This window comes from Lutjanus erythropterus, chromosome 13 (genome assembly GCF_056507025.1).
Source record: "Lutjanus erythropterus isolate fLutEry1 chromosome 13, fLutEry1.hap2, whole genome shotgun sequence".
NCBI classification, from domain to species: domain Eukaryota; kingdom Metazoa; phylum Chordata; class Actinopteri; order Lutjaniformes; family Lutjanidae; genus Lutjanus; species Lutjanus erythropterus.
In genome coordinates this window covers 16,393,517-16,412,313 of record NC_139329.1, presented here as the reverse complement: position 1 = coordinate 16,412,313, position 18,797 = coordinate 16,393,517, and the positions used below count along the sequence as shown (strand labels likewise).

The window sequence follows — 18,797 nt, the reverse complement described above, 5'->3', positions numbered from 1 at the left end:
TCACCTTAAACCAAACTCAGTTCAAATTTTGTGCATTTTTGAGAAGAGTGTGTCGATCTCAGAGTATCACTGAACCTGCTGCTGCATCAAAGAGCCGTGTCTTGTCTCAGGTTCATGGTCATGGTCATGCTTTCAGGCCGCCCTGTAGTTTGGGACGTTTTATGATGGTCCAGTGAGACAAACACAGGCTCATATTAACATTTAGATTCTTATTAAACAAGCACACATGTGTGGACACAGACTTTAAGTTTTAAAGCAGTTATTTTATGATCTTACAACATTATGTTAGGTCCATACTATTGTAAAATACAAGTAGTCAGTCATTCTGAGTGTTTTATGCCGTTAATTGTGTGTAAAAGGAAGATAATAGCTCTGCAGAATACAGGCCTGTCCTACACGTTAATTGTAAAAGTGTATTATTCATATGTCTTTCAGTGTGCATGTGGATATTTTTGAATGCAACTTAACACGTGAAATGTGACTGGCTTTTGTTTCAAAATGGATTTTGTTAAAGCATGACAAGAATTGATAAGAAGAAACATTTTCTGATAAATTATGTATTATTATGCGATAAATTTGTATAAATTATGTATATTATGTAACACTATGTCTGATTTATTACAGAAAAATAGTGTAAGAGATGCTAATGCTGTAGCCCCACCACACATATATTTACGTAGCCTAAAGTTCAAAATGTTTTTATTTTCTCGCGAAAAACTACAGTAATTATATACGATTTTTAAAGAAGATTTGTTAAATATAGAACCATTATATAAACTGAAATGTACAAAAATTATGTCACTGCATTTAGCAGGCCTTCAACCAGATGCCTTATATATCACGACAGGAATATTTGACGGCTAAAAGCTTTAATTTGTAGTTCCTTTATGCAACAAAATGTGTCTTACCCTAAATGTTTAAATTGAACACATCTGATGCATGCCTTCACATCGTGCTGGGCTGCTGTTCTTCTTCGTGTCCTCAGTTGTTAAGCTGTGATTAAAAGAGATCAGTAATTGAATGTAAATGTTGAATATTTCAGGCCTGTGAATGCATCTTCACCTCTTTCTATAGATGAGGCCAGCAGCATCATGTCGGGCTGCAGCGTGTGTGTGTGTGTGTGTAAATGTGCGAGGAGGTGTGTTTCTGTCTTTGGTTATCTAGCTGTATGAGTGTTAAATACCTGTCATAAAGCTAGATAACCGAAAGTAGAAATGACTTCCATAACGTTATAACGTTTCACTCCTGTGCAAGAGAAGAGCTTCATTTGGACTTTCACGCCGAAAAAGGTAAGAAAATAGTTTTGCTTTGTGTTTTCTGTGATTTTCTTTAAGTTGGTGAAGAAAATTATCGTATAAATAATTCCAAAATGGCTGGTGCAAAATGTAGGTGTACTCACGTGGTGTGCAAATATTAAGTCCGTTTTTTCATATAGCACAGGCTCATAAGTGAATTTCCTTTTATTAATAGGACAAGCAATTATCATGTAGCAGACTTGTATACATAATAATAGTTTGCAGAGCTTTTTCTTTGCAAAAAATGATATGTATTAATTGTAAATACTACTCCGAGATAAGGAAAACCAAAATAGCTTTGGGAGAATATATTTTGATTTTCTTTTTATCTGGAGGAAAAACAAAGTGCAAAGTTCACCCAACTTCTCATTAATGCAGAGTTTTATATTTAGGCCCAGAAATCTTTTTGGGTTATAACTTACAATTATTTTCATTGTCGATTAAATGGTCAGTCACTTTCTCAATAACTCAGTTAGCCTATGCGTTCTATTACTTCTTTGGTCTATATATATCAAGAAAATATTGGAAAATGTCAGTCAATAATTTTTGTTTTGTCCAAAACCAAAAGATATTCAGTTAACTGTTATAGAAGATTAAAGAAACCAGAAAATATTAAATATTTAAGATGCTAAAATGAGAATTTTGACTTTTTTTTTCTTGAGATGGTACTCACACCAATTCAAACCATTTATTAAAATTGTTGTCGATAAATTTAATAGTTGACATTAATATATGGGTTGTGTGTGTTTTAATGTCACTCTAGTTTATTTTGAGGATTCAGTATACCAGTTGTATGGATTGACTAAGTCTCTGCAGTCAATAAGTGACCTTCTTGTAGGGTGGTTATAAAAGTTTTTGTCCAGTCAGGTCCTCTGCTACATGTTGGGTTCAGACTGTTAAACAGGTCACCCAGTGGGTGGAGGGGAACAGCATAAAACAAGAACTCCCAAACTTTATCTATTTCAGTCCTTTCAGCATGAACATGAAATTTAGTACTGAGCTTTGATAATATTTATGTTCTTATTGTGTGAAAAAAATCTAATAATATAGTGAATATAGAAATGAGGACATATTGGGTCACAAAGGCCTTTTTCACATTTAGGAAAAGCACAAGTGTAAGTCATGACAGTGTGACCAGGACCCTGAAACTGAAGCAGCTAAATGGAATTCAGCCATCATTCATCTTATTGTTTACACCTGTGCTTCTTCAAGTCACAGACTGTGGCTTCTGTGAAAAAGGTCTCTATTAGTTATATTAGTAGTTTAATCTATTAGTTGTTAACTATTATTGCCTTATTTTGCCTTATTATTACTGCCTATGTTTAATTTAAGTACTTTGGAAATTGCATGTGCTTTGGCAATACTGTACTCTGTTATGGTCATGCCAATAAAGCCTCTTTGAATTGAATTGAATATTAATTTAATTGCTAACTATTTTGATAATCAAATAGTGGTTTTGAGTCATTCTTTTAAAGAAAAAAAATGTCCAAATTCTCTGATCTTTTCTTTAGTCCTTTGTGACAATAACCTAAATATCTTTGGGTTATGAACAAAAGACATTTGAGGACATCACCTTGGGGTTTGGGAAACACTGATCATCATTGTTTGGTTTTGTTTTGTTGTTGTTGTTGTTTTCACCATTTTCTGACACTTTATGGACCAAACAACTAATTGATTAATCAAGAACAATAGCAACAGATTAATCAGTAATGAGAGAAATAGTTTGTTGCAGCCCTAGACACCTTAAAGCATTTAATCTGATCCCTTCTGCTCACCTGTAAGAGAAAAAAACAGTTTAGGTCCCCCAGGATGTCTCTCAAGGATCCCATGAGGGACCTGCTGTGTGACACGCTGGTGTGTTGCCATGACATCTCTAGTCAATGCTTATATTTTACCAGAGCAGATCCTCCTGATTTATCTTTTACATTTCACATCATACTTTTTAATTCATTCACTTTAATTTTCTTTGACAAGTGTTTTTCATGTATTAAAAAAAATGTGCACCACATGTAGGATTTAACCTGCGAGACTCTGTTTATAGAAGAAAGAAAAGGGGAGGCTAATGCTTTGTGCAGGCACTAATGTCTCCAGGACTGCTAATAATACAGTGGAGTGGTGTAGCACCCTACACATACACAGGGTTAAAAAAAACACTTGGCGTCTGTATTTAAAGCTGTAGAGAATCCTGGGACCTTTGGGATACATTGTGTTGCGCCTCAATGAGAAGGCCAGGGCCATCCTGTAGACAGGAGCTGAACTTTTCAACTTGGTACTTCAGCACTGCGCCGTGCATACGCTCAGCCCGGAGAATGCCACTAAAGCCTAAAGAGCACCAAAGTGAGATGAGTTTTCATTCACTCTTTTAACTACCTATTGCAGGAGAGCTCGCTGTCAAACCGGGCTAATTGCTTCGTTTCACAGCGAGATATTGGATATGTGAAAAGGCCATGGTCCAACTCTTTTCCTGAGCTTTGCACGGTAGCGTGTCATCATGGTGCTCCTCTTTAATGAAAGGGAATGAAAATGCTTGAGGCTTTATTTATGGGATGGTCCAAGCAGGCATCCATGTTTCAACCTGTGCGCATGTATGAGCCAAATGATTCTTTTTGTGATTTATTGTAGCTGCACAGACTCATGCACTGTATGACAGTAATGTTTGTTTGTTTGTTTTTTCTCATTTGCCTGGTCGGGCAAGCGGGTCAGAAATCTACTTGCCCAAAGCCAATTCTTATTTATTAGGAGTTATCAAATACCAACAAAGACTAAAGGTAATTGTCCTGTTTAATCTAGGGGTGCAACATCGATAAAATGTCAGAAAATAGTTAAAAATGTCCATTCCAGTTTTCCAAAGTCCAAGGTAAATGCCTATAAAAGATATTTGGTTTAATATGATGATATAGATGGAGAAAATCGGGAAATCTCCATATTTCAGAGGCTGAAAACAGCATTTTCTGCCATTTTTTGCATGAAAAGTTACTTCTGTTGATTGTCCATAATTCTTTTTCAACGCTTGTCTGCTCAGGCAAGTGAGTTGCTAGATTTACTAGCCCAACATGGCATTTTACTTGCTCCAGGCAAGCAGGCAATCCTTATTGTTGAGCCCTGCCATGCACACAAAAAACACAAGGGGGATTTCTTTGAATGAACAAAGATGTATAACTTTTGATCACTTTTAGAGCTCTAATGATGAATTGATTAATAGATTGCTCGTCCACTATTATATTTTTATAATAGATTTTTTGTTTTGGGTAATTTCTTTTAAGAAAAAGGCGTAAAAAAAATATCTGATTCTAGATTCTTAAATTTGAATATTTTCTGGTTTCTTCGCTCCTCTATGACAGTAAAGTGAATATCTCTGGTTTATGGACCAAACAAGGAGGATGTCATCTTGGGTTTTTTCACCATTATCAGGAATGTTATAGACCAAACAACTAATTGATTAATTGAGAAAATCATTGACAGATTAATTGACAAAGAAAGTAATTGTTAGTTTCAGCCCTAGTGTGATGCAAATGTTTCCTTTTGTGCTTTTATTGTAGAAGTAATACACACTCATGCTCACAAAAATATAAGAAGGGGATTTTTTTCTTTAAACAAGCAAAGATGGCCAGAAGTTTAAAAGTTCTGATAGCTTTTAGAGCTGCAATGATTAATTGATTAGTTGTCAACTATTACATTAATTGGCAACTATTTTGATAGTCAAATAATCATTTTGGGTATTTTTTATAGAGAAAATGTCAAAATTATTTTATTTGAGCTTCTTATATTTAAATATTCTCTGGTTTCTTTACGCCTCTATAACAGTAAATCTTGGGGTTGTGGACAAAACAAGACATTTGAGGATGTCACTGTGGACTCTCTCTGACTGACTGTGGAAACTGATATTTTGCACCATTTTCAGACATTTTAAAGACCATAGGACTAATTGATTAATCATGAAAATAAGTGATGAAACTAATCATTAGTTGCAACCCTAATAACTTTATAACCAGAACTCCGTAGTACACAAACTGAATCAGTTATTTAATCCACCTAAAACCTGTAATCAAAAGGCTGTGTCTAATTAAAAGTAAAAAATGTTCATGTTTTATTCCTCTGTTTTATCTTCCATCTGCTTGTTACAGGCTTCCGATTAACAGCAATGAATGATCGGGGTTTCCTGAAAAGAGGGTAGAGCCGTAATTAAAAGAAAACGAGAAGAGAAAAACGGTCGGTCCGGAATTGCCACCTCCTCCCCCCCACTCCTCAACCCTTTTTACCCAAGAGCCTCTAATGCCATCTGCACTGCCAATGAGGGGACACTTCGCCCGTGCCAGGAGGTGGACAAAGACCCTGCCGGATCCTTGGAGGGAGTATGGGCGCGCTCAGAGGAGCCATCTTGGGAGACGTTGCCGCGACACCTAAAATGGCTGGGCTGGCATACGAGGTGAGCTGCATCATGGTTTTCTGTTGGGTGCCAGTGGTGATGGTGGTGGGCAGGAGGTGGGGGAGTGTTTGTGTGTGTGATTGCGTGTGTGTGATGGGGGAAGGGGGCAGTAGGAAGGACGAGGGAAAGAAGAAGAGTTTCCCATTTCCTCCCCAGTCACACATGGCCTCTCCCTTTTCTCTTCTATCTCCTGCTCCTGCTAATTAGCAGTTAAGGGATGATGCGAGGGGGGTGGTGGGTGAGGAAGGGTGTTGGTGGTTGGTGATGGAGGTGGGGGCGGGGGTAGGGGGAGTTGGGTAGCAAACAAAATTAATGAGCTGGCACTGGTTGAAGGAAACCTGCCATCCTCTCTTGTCATGGTGCTTCTTTACTCCCTGATGCACACCAGGCAGTGTGTGTACGGCGCGTTTCCACCCGACAGACCTCGCAGATTAATTCATGCAAAACTGCCTCTGTTATGAAATTCACATTATGATATTTAGCACAGTGTCTTAATGTGCTGAGCCCCTCAGGTGAATTTTGTTAAGGGGGGTTGGGAAGGTGGAGAGTGATAATTTCCTATTTGGGAAATCACATTATTGTTTTTAAAAGTAGAACCATTACAATCTTGGATATAATTCACTAAGGCTGGGTTGCACCAACAAGGATTCATTTTTGGACCCAATCTAATCATGGCTTCATTTTAAATTATGTTGTACCAAACTTTTAAACTTAAAATAAAAAAAAAAGATTATTAAACCCTGTTAAACCCCAGTTTAGTTTTTAGTCTAAACCTAGATTGAATTTAATTCTTTAGCACCCAGACTCCAGTTTATTAACTTTAAACTTACACTTGAGGACATTTAACTTTTAACATGGCTGTCTTTTTGAGATGGACTGAGCGAAATAATCAAGTTCCTCATAGAAAGTTAAGGGACAAACTCAACTCACCTGAGTTTTATGTTGTGTGTGTGTCTCCTGTCTTTCCCACCAGTTTTGATTTGGCTGACAATTTTTTCTCAGAAGAGGACAAATTAGAGCTTCTCTACTGAGCCATCATAAGTAGGCTAACTAGGCTAACTAACTTTTTTGCTAGCAAACAATGTATATTTTGATGACTTTTTAGTTAGCAAACAATATAGCTCTCTTTTTTTCACTTTTTAGCTATTTTTTTAAATTAATTTTTTATTTTTTATCTAGCTCACAAACAGTATTTTTCTTTTATATTATTTTCTTTATTATTTCTAAACTAGGCTAGCTAGCTTAAAAACATGTTTTGTTTTTAACTTTTTAGCTGGCCAGTTTTAGTTACATAACAAACAGTACAACGTTTTCTTTAGGAATACAGAGAAGCCGAAAGTTTTTCTGGTTTTCCACCCTTTTTTATGCTTGCCAGGTTCAGTCAGCACTTAAATGTGTTTCTTTGTTTGTTTTTTTATTTATTTATTTATTTAATGTGTTTATTTATTTATTTATTTTTTATATTTGGATGAGCAATCATCTCCATATTGATTAAACACTATTAATTTCAGTTTACATCGATAAACTTGGATTTACTAAAATGAGATTAAACAGCTGAGCTCAGCTCAATTTAAACTCTGGATTTACTCATTTTGAACCTGGTTTTGCTAAACTCTGATTAGGTGAATCTTAGATTAAAATAATCTTTGTTGGTGCAACTCAGTCGATATCAGCAAATATATTTTGTCCAGTGAAGTGATTCTTTATGTGTAATGATATACACACTAAAAATTTGAATCTTTTCCTTTTGAAATCATGTTGAATCTCAGATCTTCTCATAACAACGTATATGCAATACAATGCTACTGCTGGTACAATGCTGGCCAAATGAAGGAACTTTATTAGACAAACACAGGCTAAAAATGTCAGAGATCACTGATGTAAAAATGTCACATTCTCCCAAAATCTGATGGGAAACAGCGCCAGTCAAATATCAAAGTATATATCAAATCTTTACCTCTTCCATCCCTGTAACCTCTCTCTCTCGCTCTCTCTCTCTCTCTCACACACACACACACACACAGATCATGCAAACGCTCCTTATCATGGCGTAGAGCTGCTCCGTACCCCCGGTGGCTCTGGCAGCCAACCTGAAGCAGAAAAGCGAGACACGTGAGCATGTGTGTCCAGGGCCAACATGTGCAGCTGCAGTGCTTGTGTGTTAATGAACAGTGCCGTGCGTTTTCGCATTATCATTCAGCCCCGCGCTCTCTCTCTCTCTGTCTCCCCCCTCAATAGCTGTTTAGTCCCCCCCCAACCATCCTCCCCTCCTCCTCCTCCTCCTCCGCCCTCCGTAAAGGCCCTGCTTTCCCACCATTGTGGGAGCTGGTGCTGCGGCGGGCCCGGGCTGGGGGGCAGGGTGGGAAAGACCCTCCAGACTAGACATGAGCAGATGCCTGAGACATTAGACTGTCGTGTGGATCACCGGGGTCGGGCGAGCCGCTGAGTTTTAATGTGTGTGCGAGTATATGTGTGTTTGATATGTGTGTGTGATGGGGGGTAGTAGTAGTCCAGACCCTGGAGTGCCACCTGACTGTTCATTAGTCTATTCAGCCTCTTCTGCATGTCTGAAAGGCATGGAGATGATGTTTTTTCTTCTAAATGAGAAGGATTTCACTGGCATTACAGATGCATTCATACATGATATGCATATAGGTGCATATACTCAGGCCTACACCCTGTCACACAGTAGATCACTGTTTGCTATTGCATCAGAGATTTGGGCTGCACAATTGATCAAAATATTAGCGAAATCGCATTGTGGCCAAGTGCAATATCAGAAGTCAGAAACTGCAATTTTTTGATGATGGAAAAATGTGATGAGAAATGCCCTGGCCTACAAATCCTAAAAAAAATGATTATTTGGTAAAAACTACAAAAAATGTCACATCATCACAATTTTAATAGTTTTTTATCCTGTGAAAGTGAAATTTTTGATGCAAAGATGATAATTCCCACTAATCACGAATCATATTGCAATCACAGCTGTGCAGCCCGAAATGCAATGATATTTCAGCAACCACAAGAATGCATTTTTACATTTTTAACATTGAGATTTTATTTGATGCAGGGTGTCTGCCATCAGCCATGCGCTCCTTTATATTTGCTCCAGTTAACCAGCTGGATGTGATTTGTCCTTGGTGCAAACAGAATCGACTTATTTGCATCGCTCTCAGGTGATAAAAAAGCCCAACATCATTAAAATCTCACAAGACACGTGGTGCCATGGTGTATCACTGAGAATGACTCAGCTATAAGGTGATGGGTGTGCCTAACAAGCTGAATGATGTAACCCACGGATAATGATTATTAATGAGCCTCATACTGTACGTGTGCCTCCACTAGATGTGTAAGGCATGTGCAGCCCACGTGTCAAAAGATTATTCCCTCTCTTTATTCATATAAAAGACTCCGAGCCGTCTTTATAATTGCATTTGTGCTGCTCATCTGTGATATACGGCGCATTGCTTCGGGCAGATTTGACGGAAGAGAGAAAAAGCAACGGTGAAGGCAAGAAATTAATCTTGGAGATATTGTAGCTTTCTCCATGCTATGTCTCTGTTGCAGATCTTGAGAAAACAGGGGAGCAGAAATGATGAAATTGTTGCTTTTTGTAAAAGTAAAACTAAAGATTGACTTATCGAGAAGGGCTTAAAGATAGTGAGGACAAATGTATACGTGTATGTAAAGGAGGCAGCAGAGGCAGGTGTAGCACATGAGCAGCCATGTTTGAGCCACCACTGCTACTTCTGCATTTGAGGTTAGCTTGTGCTAGCTTGAGCCATGCTAAAATCTGCAGCCGTGAGGAGCTGGGAATGGATGACTGGTGTGTGTGTGTGTGCATGTGTGTGTGTGTGTGTGTTGGAAAAGACTAGGAGGGGAGGTTGGTGTGCAACTGTGTGTGATGGCTGCAGCAGACGACAGAGACAGCATGGTCAAAGAGAGGTGGTGACTGAAACAAACTTGTCAGGAAAATGTATTCATCCTTACTAGACTTATGAGAAGAACAGTCACCTTCTTTATATTTCAGGGTTCCCACATGTCCTGAAAAACCCGGAGAACAGTTGACCATTTTTCTTATCACTGAAAATGACAGAAAAAGTAAAATTTCCTGCAAAATCTTGTGTTGTCCTGGAAAATTACTTAAACTTTCTCAGCTTTTCCATAAGCTGAGAATTAACTATTGGGTTATCTTTCTGAGCTCCCCAAACAGCATTAGCATTTACCAAACATAGAGTACAAAGATCTGTGCAAAAGAAACAAAATAAAATACTAGAGCTCCAACAATTAGTCAAATTGATTAGTTGTCAACTACTAAATTACTCGGCAACTATTTTGATAATTAATCGTCTTTAGTCATTTTTTAAGAAAAAAATCAAGATTTTCTGATTTCAGCTTCTCAAATGTGGTTTTCCGGTCTTTTTAGTACTCTCTAACAATAAACTGAATATCTTCAGGTTGTGGACAAATGAGGCATTTTAGAAGCTTACCTTTGGCTTTGATCAACATTTTTCCACAATTTTGTGATATTTTATATGGATAAAAGTGACTAATTGATTAATCTAGAAAATGGTCGACAGATTATTCGACAGTGAATGTAATGAATGTTAGTTGTTAGTTGCAGCCCTATAAAATGCATTGATGAATTACTAGAAAAAATAAAATAACTATTAAAACAGAGCCTTAAAATGACGCAAAGAATAAAAAAAACAGTAAGAGTAGATTGTAGTGACAGTATTAGAAAGCATTATTCTACTGTATAATAAATTTGTCATCATTTCTGAGCATGTAAGAGACAATTTTATAGGTAAACTGTATCCATATATAGTCCATCAGATTCCCCCCCTCAAAAAAAGTCCTGGAAAATGATCCCTAGAAAAGAGCGTGAACCCTGTATTTGGAGGACGACAAGATGAGCGTCACACAAAGAATATTTATCCATCTAATCATTGCTGTCAGTAATTTTGACTAATGGGAATAATCAGGTTGAAATAAGCACCCAAGGTGAGCTTGTCTTGATTTCTTCTCCTGATGTCCTGTAAACAGTTTGGTGAAACTGCTTAAGAGTTAATCTGTTCTGAAATAAAGAGAGTTTTCAATCAAGATTGTCTGAAAGCAGAGCAGCTGAACAGTGAGGTCACCGTGTCAGGAGGATTTAGGATGTGAACGTCCCTGAATCTTCCTCTGTACACAGTAGATATATGGTGGCAGATGACTTAAATATTCGTTAAAAACTGACAGAGAATATTTACCCTCAAGAAAACAGAAGAAAATGTCTTTCTTTCTTTCTTTCTTTCTTTCTTTCTTTCTTTCTTTCTTTCTTTCTTTCCTCTGTTATTCATTATTAACTCTGTATTGCCTATGCTATGTGGCTTTTCAGTGTAGGGAAATTATAATGTGTGACATGATGAAGTGGCAGTAGCCGGCGCTCACTTCCAATTCTGTAGTGTAGCCATAGTAGCGATAAAATGTTAATACCATATAGCTCCTGGGTTACCTCTCCAGATTCTCCTCACCATGTGTGGACACTATTAATGTTTTAACGGCTCTGCTGTGATATATAAAGCCCGGCTCACTCACGGGCCGCCCTGTAGACTTGGATGAGGTCCAATGTGGGTCAAGCGAGGCTCATCTGGGCTTTTTTAATGCAACTTTGGCCGAGACTAATCTAGCACAAAGCCTGACATTAAGTATCTTAGAGGAAGATGGAGAGAAGTTTCTACATCCCAGGCTTTTCAGATTATGTCTGTTGGCCACGGCGTCCCTGAGTGGGGGTCCTGTGTGCTCCAATGAAAGTAGAGGAGAATTAGGTGACTGAGCCTTTAATACGGCGGCCCTTTGTAATCATATCAGGAGGAGATGAGGTTGTAGGGTGGGGAGAATTAGGGGGAATCCTTGGTGTGACCTCATTTAGACATGTTTTTACTCTTCTGGTACAGTACGTGAATTTGACACCAGGGTAAAGGGTGAAACAGGGAGGAAAAGAGGAAACGTTCATGAGTCCAGAAACATCCTCTCATCCTTATGTCACCAGATGGTTATATAATTCCACTAGAGCTTAGTTGATTAATTGATTATTCCACCAAAAGAAAATTTGTTTTATTTATTTTAGAATCTACAATTTCAGTCATTTGCTGCTTTTCTTGTTCATGTGTGATGGTAAAGTCTTGAGTTTTGGACTGTTGGTTGGACAAAAGAAGCAATTTGAAGACATTACTTTGGGCGCTGGAAAATTGTGATGAGCAGAGCCTGACTGATATATCGGTTGACTAATATTATCAGCCTGATATTGGCCGACCACAACAATATCAGTCTTTATCAGTATTAGCATATATGTTGTCCAGTATGAACCAATATAAAAACTTTTTTAACAGAACGTAATGCAGATTATTTTTATTTGTAAGCTTTATCAGCAGCATTTTATGTATATTTAATGTTTTTTCTTAATTTTTAAATTCTTCTTATGTTTTTGTATTCAATAAATGATAAACATGATGGTGAAAGTTTAGTGTTTCAGTGCTCTGCTATAATTTTGGACACTAAAGATCACATCACATCTCCAAAATCCAGTATCAGTTGGGCCTCAGTGATTATCATTTTTCACTTTTTTTTTTTTTACCTTTTATGTATTAAACAATTAGTTGATTAAACGGGAAAACAATTGCCACATTAATCACAAATTAAAATAATCATTAGTTGTAGCTCTAGCCTCCACCACTCTGTCAGAAATCGAGTCAAGTTCAAGTTCATGTCTGCAGCCGCTCCGTCTGGGGAGTTAAGACAGTTTGTGGCCACCCTGGAGTACAAGAGGAGGAGGAGGTGGTGGTGGGTGGATGATGGGGGCTACATAGCCTTTGACCTCTGTTAGGGTTGCTATGGGAAGGAGGCCGTCCGGCTCAGTAATGTACGTCTGAAAAGGCCGAACTGTCAGAGCTGTCCAGTAGACGTCAACCCCCCACCACACACACACTCACACACACACACATACACACTAACTCCAACCCATTCACACATACTCACAGATGGCACGGGCCAGCTTGGGAATGTTAGCAGCAAGAGAAAACGCTTTATGTTCATCAGACACCGTTATAATTCATCCGGCCTTTAGAGTTACACATTACCAGTCTGCCCCTCTTCCTCAGTGCATCGCCACCATTGTGTTCAGCCTTCATCCTACACATCTGAACACACACACATCACCCCATTGTGTATGTGTGTGTGTGTGTGTGTGCTTATGGGCTTATCTGACATTAAATATACCATCACTGTGGTGAAAATAAAATCTTACATTGCAAACACAGAGCCTTTTTGTCTTTTCCCCCCAAGTTCTACTAGTAAAATCATCCACAAAAAGGCTTCAACTTCAACAGAAGTCAGCAGAGATGGAGGACATTTTAATAAGAAATGTAGCTCTTACATCATGCAAAGAGCTATAAAACGTAACATGGACATTGTATTCATTCTCAGTTAAATCATATAGCAAACAAAGTACGGCTTGGCAATGTGGCTCATTCTGCAATATGTGATAAATAACATAAATCCAATTTTAAATCCAAATTTTATGACTGACTCAGCTTTCTTAAGATAGTTTGAAATGTATTTACTCTTGCGGACACAAACGTTTCACTTGCACTGCAACATCTCAGCCTTTTGAGTAATATTCATGCATTGCCATAGATTAAAATGCCCAACACTAAATAAAGTCATTAGGGTTGGCCAATATGGACACTGGTCATTTTACAAAATATCAGATTTTTGATAAATAGTCATCAGCAATGTAGATATAATGAGAGATATAAAGTAGTTAAAAACAAATTGTAGAACAGTCTGATACGTTCAGAAAATGACATCACTTTGGCAGCCTTTAAAATAAGGAAAAGGCAACACTTACACAATATCATGATATAATCCAAACTCTAAGATGATGCAGTCTCGTATCACACAATCAATATGATATCAATATATTTGAGAGATTATTTTCATTATCAATTAATCTGCCAGTCTTTTTAGGTCTATAAAATGTCAAAAATGATTGAAAAATGGTCATCACAATCTCTTGCTCAAAGTGATGTCTTCAAAATGCTTCCATTGTCCAACCAACAGTCCAAAACCCAAACAGTCTTCATTTACTGCCATAAATGATGAAGAAGCAGCAAATCCTTACATTTAAGAAGCAGGAACCAGCAAATGTTTGACGTTTTTGCTTAAAAAAATGGCTGAAAGGGTTAATGAATTATCAAAACAGTTTGCGACTAATTTCCTTTCAACCAGCTACTCAATTAATCAGCTTATCATTTCAGCTCTAATCTGCACACACAAAGATCTCTAATTTTGGTTAAATTCTGTTTCACATGAGCTTCAACTCTTTTTATAAGCCACTGTGAGTGCAGTTTAGGTACCAAACATTATTCCTTAGAAACAAATTGCACATATTACACTGCAACCTGTTATGAAAAATGAGAAGTGAATTGAAACACCGATACTTCCCTTCCACTTCCTATCTTATCTTTTCCATCCATCTCTCTGGGTAAACTACATGCATAGACATATAGATAAAATCATCTAACACCATATATTTCTGTCTGCTCATTTTCAAATTGTCAGTGTTCGCTGTTTGAGTGACTGCATGTCAGAGAGGGCATGCAAATCCACTGATTGTGATACGTGCGTGTTTCCATGCCCCCTCTCTGTAAATGTGTGCAAGTGTGTCCTCATTTAAGGTTGCATTCATTCAGGGGAGGGGTCTCAGGAATAAAAGAGCGCGTATTTGCATACGCTGCATGCTGTCTGCAGGAGAGGGAGCAGTCAAAAAAAAGATGTCAGAGGTGGACAAAGAGAACGAGGACAAATCCTTCATTGTGGGGTTTGGTGGGAGAAAGGGCTCGTCTGAATTGGGGAGTGGGTGAAAATTGACAGAGAAAGAGTTCGGGCTGGTTCCCCGTGGGGATAAAAGCCTCAAGATCCCTCCATGCATACAGCCTGAAAATGGGAGAGAAGAACAACACGCAGAGCACAGGGGCCTATTTTTTACTGGGCATGAAAAGGAAGTTTGTTTTTCTGAAACACTGCCCATGATTTCTGGTGCACAAAACTAAAAAATAATGCACGACAACAAATTCAGTTATTGTCAAAACATATTCATCAACCTTAGAACCAGAGATCTGAGGTATGCAGAGTCATTAATGCCTTTTATATACTTGGTCTTAAAACATAGACTTGCTTTTATATGACAGTACTTTTATGTGGGAGTTTGTTTACCCTTTTTATGTGTTGTTTCACCCTGTGGCCCTTTGTTTTTTTTTTATTTCTTTTATTGCAAATGTTTTATTAACTGCTTTGCACTTTGCAAGCTTTGAAAAATGCTTGACAAATAAAGCTTTTAATTATTATTATTTTGAATGTTTAATGGACTAGTTCTTGACACAACTAATTTACTTCTATGCTTTCTTTCTGCCCAAAATGTGAAATATTAATATAGTCCATGCAGAGTGTAAGTTTGATTGTCATGCTAATGATTCCCTCCATCATTTCTTCTCAGGATGGGACAGGATCTGCAAGCACTTCTGCAGGAACCTGCTGTGGCTCAAGGAGACTGTGGACCAAACTCAGTGTCATCAGAGACCAGAACATGATGACTGTCAGTCACCTAAATGCTGCAAAAAGATTGTTATGTTAAAAGACTGTACAAAAATATATTCTGTAAGCCTGAATTGCACAACTAGAGATAATTGTGTTTTTCATGAAAATGCCAAGTTAAATGTAAGATACTGTATGATAAAGTTTGTCAAAGTATACATGTTACATGTACATAAATATATTGTTTTAAAATTAGGAAAGCATTTAATATTTCTACCTCTCACTCAAGACAGTACATGCATTTTCACAGGTAATCCATATTTTAAGTAATCAGTTTATCAATAAATTGTTTTCATATGACTAAATGCGTTAATGATGTATAAAATGTATGAAGAATAAATAAATAATGCATAACTAATTATGTTTATTGTTTTTAACTTTACTGCTGTCAATTACATTACTTGAAATAAAAACAATGAAAATATTATCCCTGTTACAGTCTGGTTTTTAAGCAATATTGTCTTTAATTTAGTGATCAAACAATACATTGTAGCATTATATTGCTGACATGCTAAAGCATCTGTGCTTAATATTTTCCACAGAGTTGTGTCTTTAATCTTGACAAGAAAAAAAGAAAGAAAATACGTCTAAAATAGTCTGTGTGTGGGAGTCAAGCCTGCAGGACATTTTCCTCTCTCTCTCTCTTTTTTTTAGATTCATATGTTAATATGTGTGAGGATGGTGTGAGTGTGTGTTTGAGTGACCCCGCATTAAGTTTTAATTAGGAGGAGCAGACAGAGGGACGTGTGTTGAATCAGTGCGGGAAAGAAAAGTTCATCAGCCACAAAACTCAGTGGACAAAATGACCTTGCCCGCCATTAAAATATATAATAAGCCTTTGTTCATTCTCCTCATATTTTATTTAGAAGGAAAATGTAAACGGGTCTTTTTCTTAAACTTTTTATAATAGCATCGTACAGACTTTTTTGTTTTGCTACACTTTGCGAAAAAAATGAAAGGCCTAAACTAATGACGCAAGAGTTTGAAATTGTCTGGGAGATGCGTTCACGTGTTGTTTACTTTAAATCCACATGTATCAGTGCTGCCCGTTTCGACGATTAATCAGGTTTTTGGGATTACGGGCTGTCCTGGTGTCAATCAATGTCCGCCTGATGTGTGTCCGGAGTCAAACAACAGATGGACACACGCGGGGTCAACAGGGGATTATTTCCGTCTCTTGGGGCTCTGTATGTGGAAACAAGCGAAACGATAAAAGTGACAGAAAAAGCAGACATGTCCATTAGTTACCGTTCAGTCCACAGTTTAATTGAATCACGTTTTAGTTTTATTTATGTTTTATTAAGTAGCGCAGAAATATGATGAATACCTTGTGTTTTCAGTTGAACTTATACATTTTTTTATATTGTTGTATATTTCAGAGATTTAATATATATATATATTTGAAACAACGAAACAGTGTTATTATAACGGGTTAACTTATATGGTTTAGCTTTGTATTCTATGTTATAATGGTTAAAACATAAATTGCAAAAAAGTCATGGCCTTTTAAAAATAGTAAATAATTAATACATTAAAGTGCATGGCTGCTGAATGTAGGCCTATGAGTCATACTGTCTATGCCAAGATTTATTTTAATTTGCAATCAATAATGAAGTATTTATTTAAAATGACATTTCTTTTACTTTTACATTTGGAATGAATAAAGTGCAAAAGCATCACATCATGAAACTGAAATTAAGATTAAGAAACTTTGTTGATCCCATGCAGGGGAAATTGAGTGTCACAGCAGCAGAAGTACAAGAACAGGTACATGGTGATGAGTAACTTTAAACACTTGATGAGTCTATGAGAAATGTAGCCTGCTGTATACAACATATACCAAACTTACAATAAATCAGAATCAGAATTGGCTTTATTGGCCAAGTACGTGAACACATGCAAGGAATTCACTCCAGTTTTACATTGCTCTCAATGTACTGTATAGAAAAGACACACAAAGGTATAAAGTTGAGAAGAGGACAGACCTGTTATGTACACAAGCGCATGAAAAATAGGTGTATAAGGCCTATAGCTATATATATAATAATACACTGTATAAGAAGCACCAGTATCCAACAGCATAAATAAGAATCTATATACACATCAAGGGTTCTGTAAGTTGTAAACATTACAAATAGTTCAAATAATCCCTTTAAAGAGACAAAAATGTGACAAATAACATGAAATGGGAAAAAATGCAATTAAATGAGTCACTTAAGTGTGAACAGTGTGCACAAACACTGTTTTCATCTAAAATCATGCTCCTGTAGGAGTAGAGATCTCGCTCATGAAGGCCCATGCAGGAGTCAGCATGTTTCCAATCCATCCAAACACTACAGCGGCTGATTTCGGTGATTAGTTCCCCTCTCTGGATGAATGGAAACCAATTAGTGAAATCAGCCTCTGTAGAGTCTGGATGGAACGAAAGCCCCAAATGTTGAAACAATTTTGTAAAAACTGTTACACATGGTGTGATTTTCGTCATTTAAAAAAATCATATTCTGTTGACTTCATGCCCTACACACTTTGAAAATGTGTGTTTTAGTTTTCTGTCTGTAAACTAATGTTAAGAGAGAGCTCCAGGAACAATCATGACAGCTTCAGTCTCCTGTCATCCTTCAACCGAGGCTTGATTCAGTGTTAAATATTGCTTTTTGATGAGTGTCTTGTGAGGCGGGGCAGCTGGTTTAGGGACCTGTTGGTGAAGTCCCTACAGGTCAGCAGGGGGTCAGGGGTCATGGTGTGGACAGTCCCCCGGAGGACAATAAACAGGCCGGAGAGATGCAGGGGTCAGGAGCCATCTGAGCCGGAGCCAAAGGTCAAGGGCCGCTAATTAAGTGGCTATTTCCTGCTATTCCCCAGTGACCAGTGGAGTCAGAGACGGACATGACGGTGAGCATGAAGAAGTCTATTCACAGGAGGTCAATAAAACCTGGTTACAAGACAAAATTAGTGACTGGAACAACTGACAATACACTGAAAAAAGAGATTTGTTGAACCCGCTTGTAAAAATATTTCCATTGGTACACAAATAAATCTTTTTTTTTTTCTAAAAACTTCAGAAAAATGTTGTTTATCTAACTTGTTCACTAGATATGAAAAAGCATAACTCATTTGTGAACAGTTTTCTGTATTTGGTTTAAAGTTAGATTCACACAACTAATTTGAAAAACAAATTCATGACTTGTGTTACCCATTATTTTTTTTTAAGTTGGTCCAACAATTTTTCAGTGCATTAGAGGAAAACAAAAACACACTGAAAAAAGAGAATTGTTGGACGACTTTAAAAATTACTTCAAGTAGTAATACACAAATGAATAAAGTATTTTTCAAATCAAATTTAACAGTTAGATGAACACAACTGATTTAAGACAGATGTAATTAATAATCTACTTCTTTCTTTCATCTAGAAAGAAAGAAGTTCCTACATGAAACTGCTG

At 37.3% G+C, this 18,797-nt stretch overlaps 1 long non-coding RNA gene across 2 annotated transcripts; it reads left to right on the top strand.

Annotated features, from left to right (window-relative positions):
* Nucleotides 1-1,222: 1,222 nt before the first annotated feature.
* LOC146316344 (uncharacterized) lies at nt 1,223-15,401 on the top strand. Of its 2 annotated transcripts, XR_014771765.1 has the most exons (3): nt 1,223-1,289; nt 5,420-5,721; nt 15,260-15,401. It is a non-coding gene; the product is annotated as an uncharacterized LOC146316344 (long non-coding RNA). The 2 variants fall into 2 exon arrangements; XR_014771764.1 differs by lacking the exon at nt 1,223-1,289 and having other exon boundaries at nt 5,180-5,721.
* Nucleotides 15,402-18,797: the final 3,396 nt, after the last annotated feature.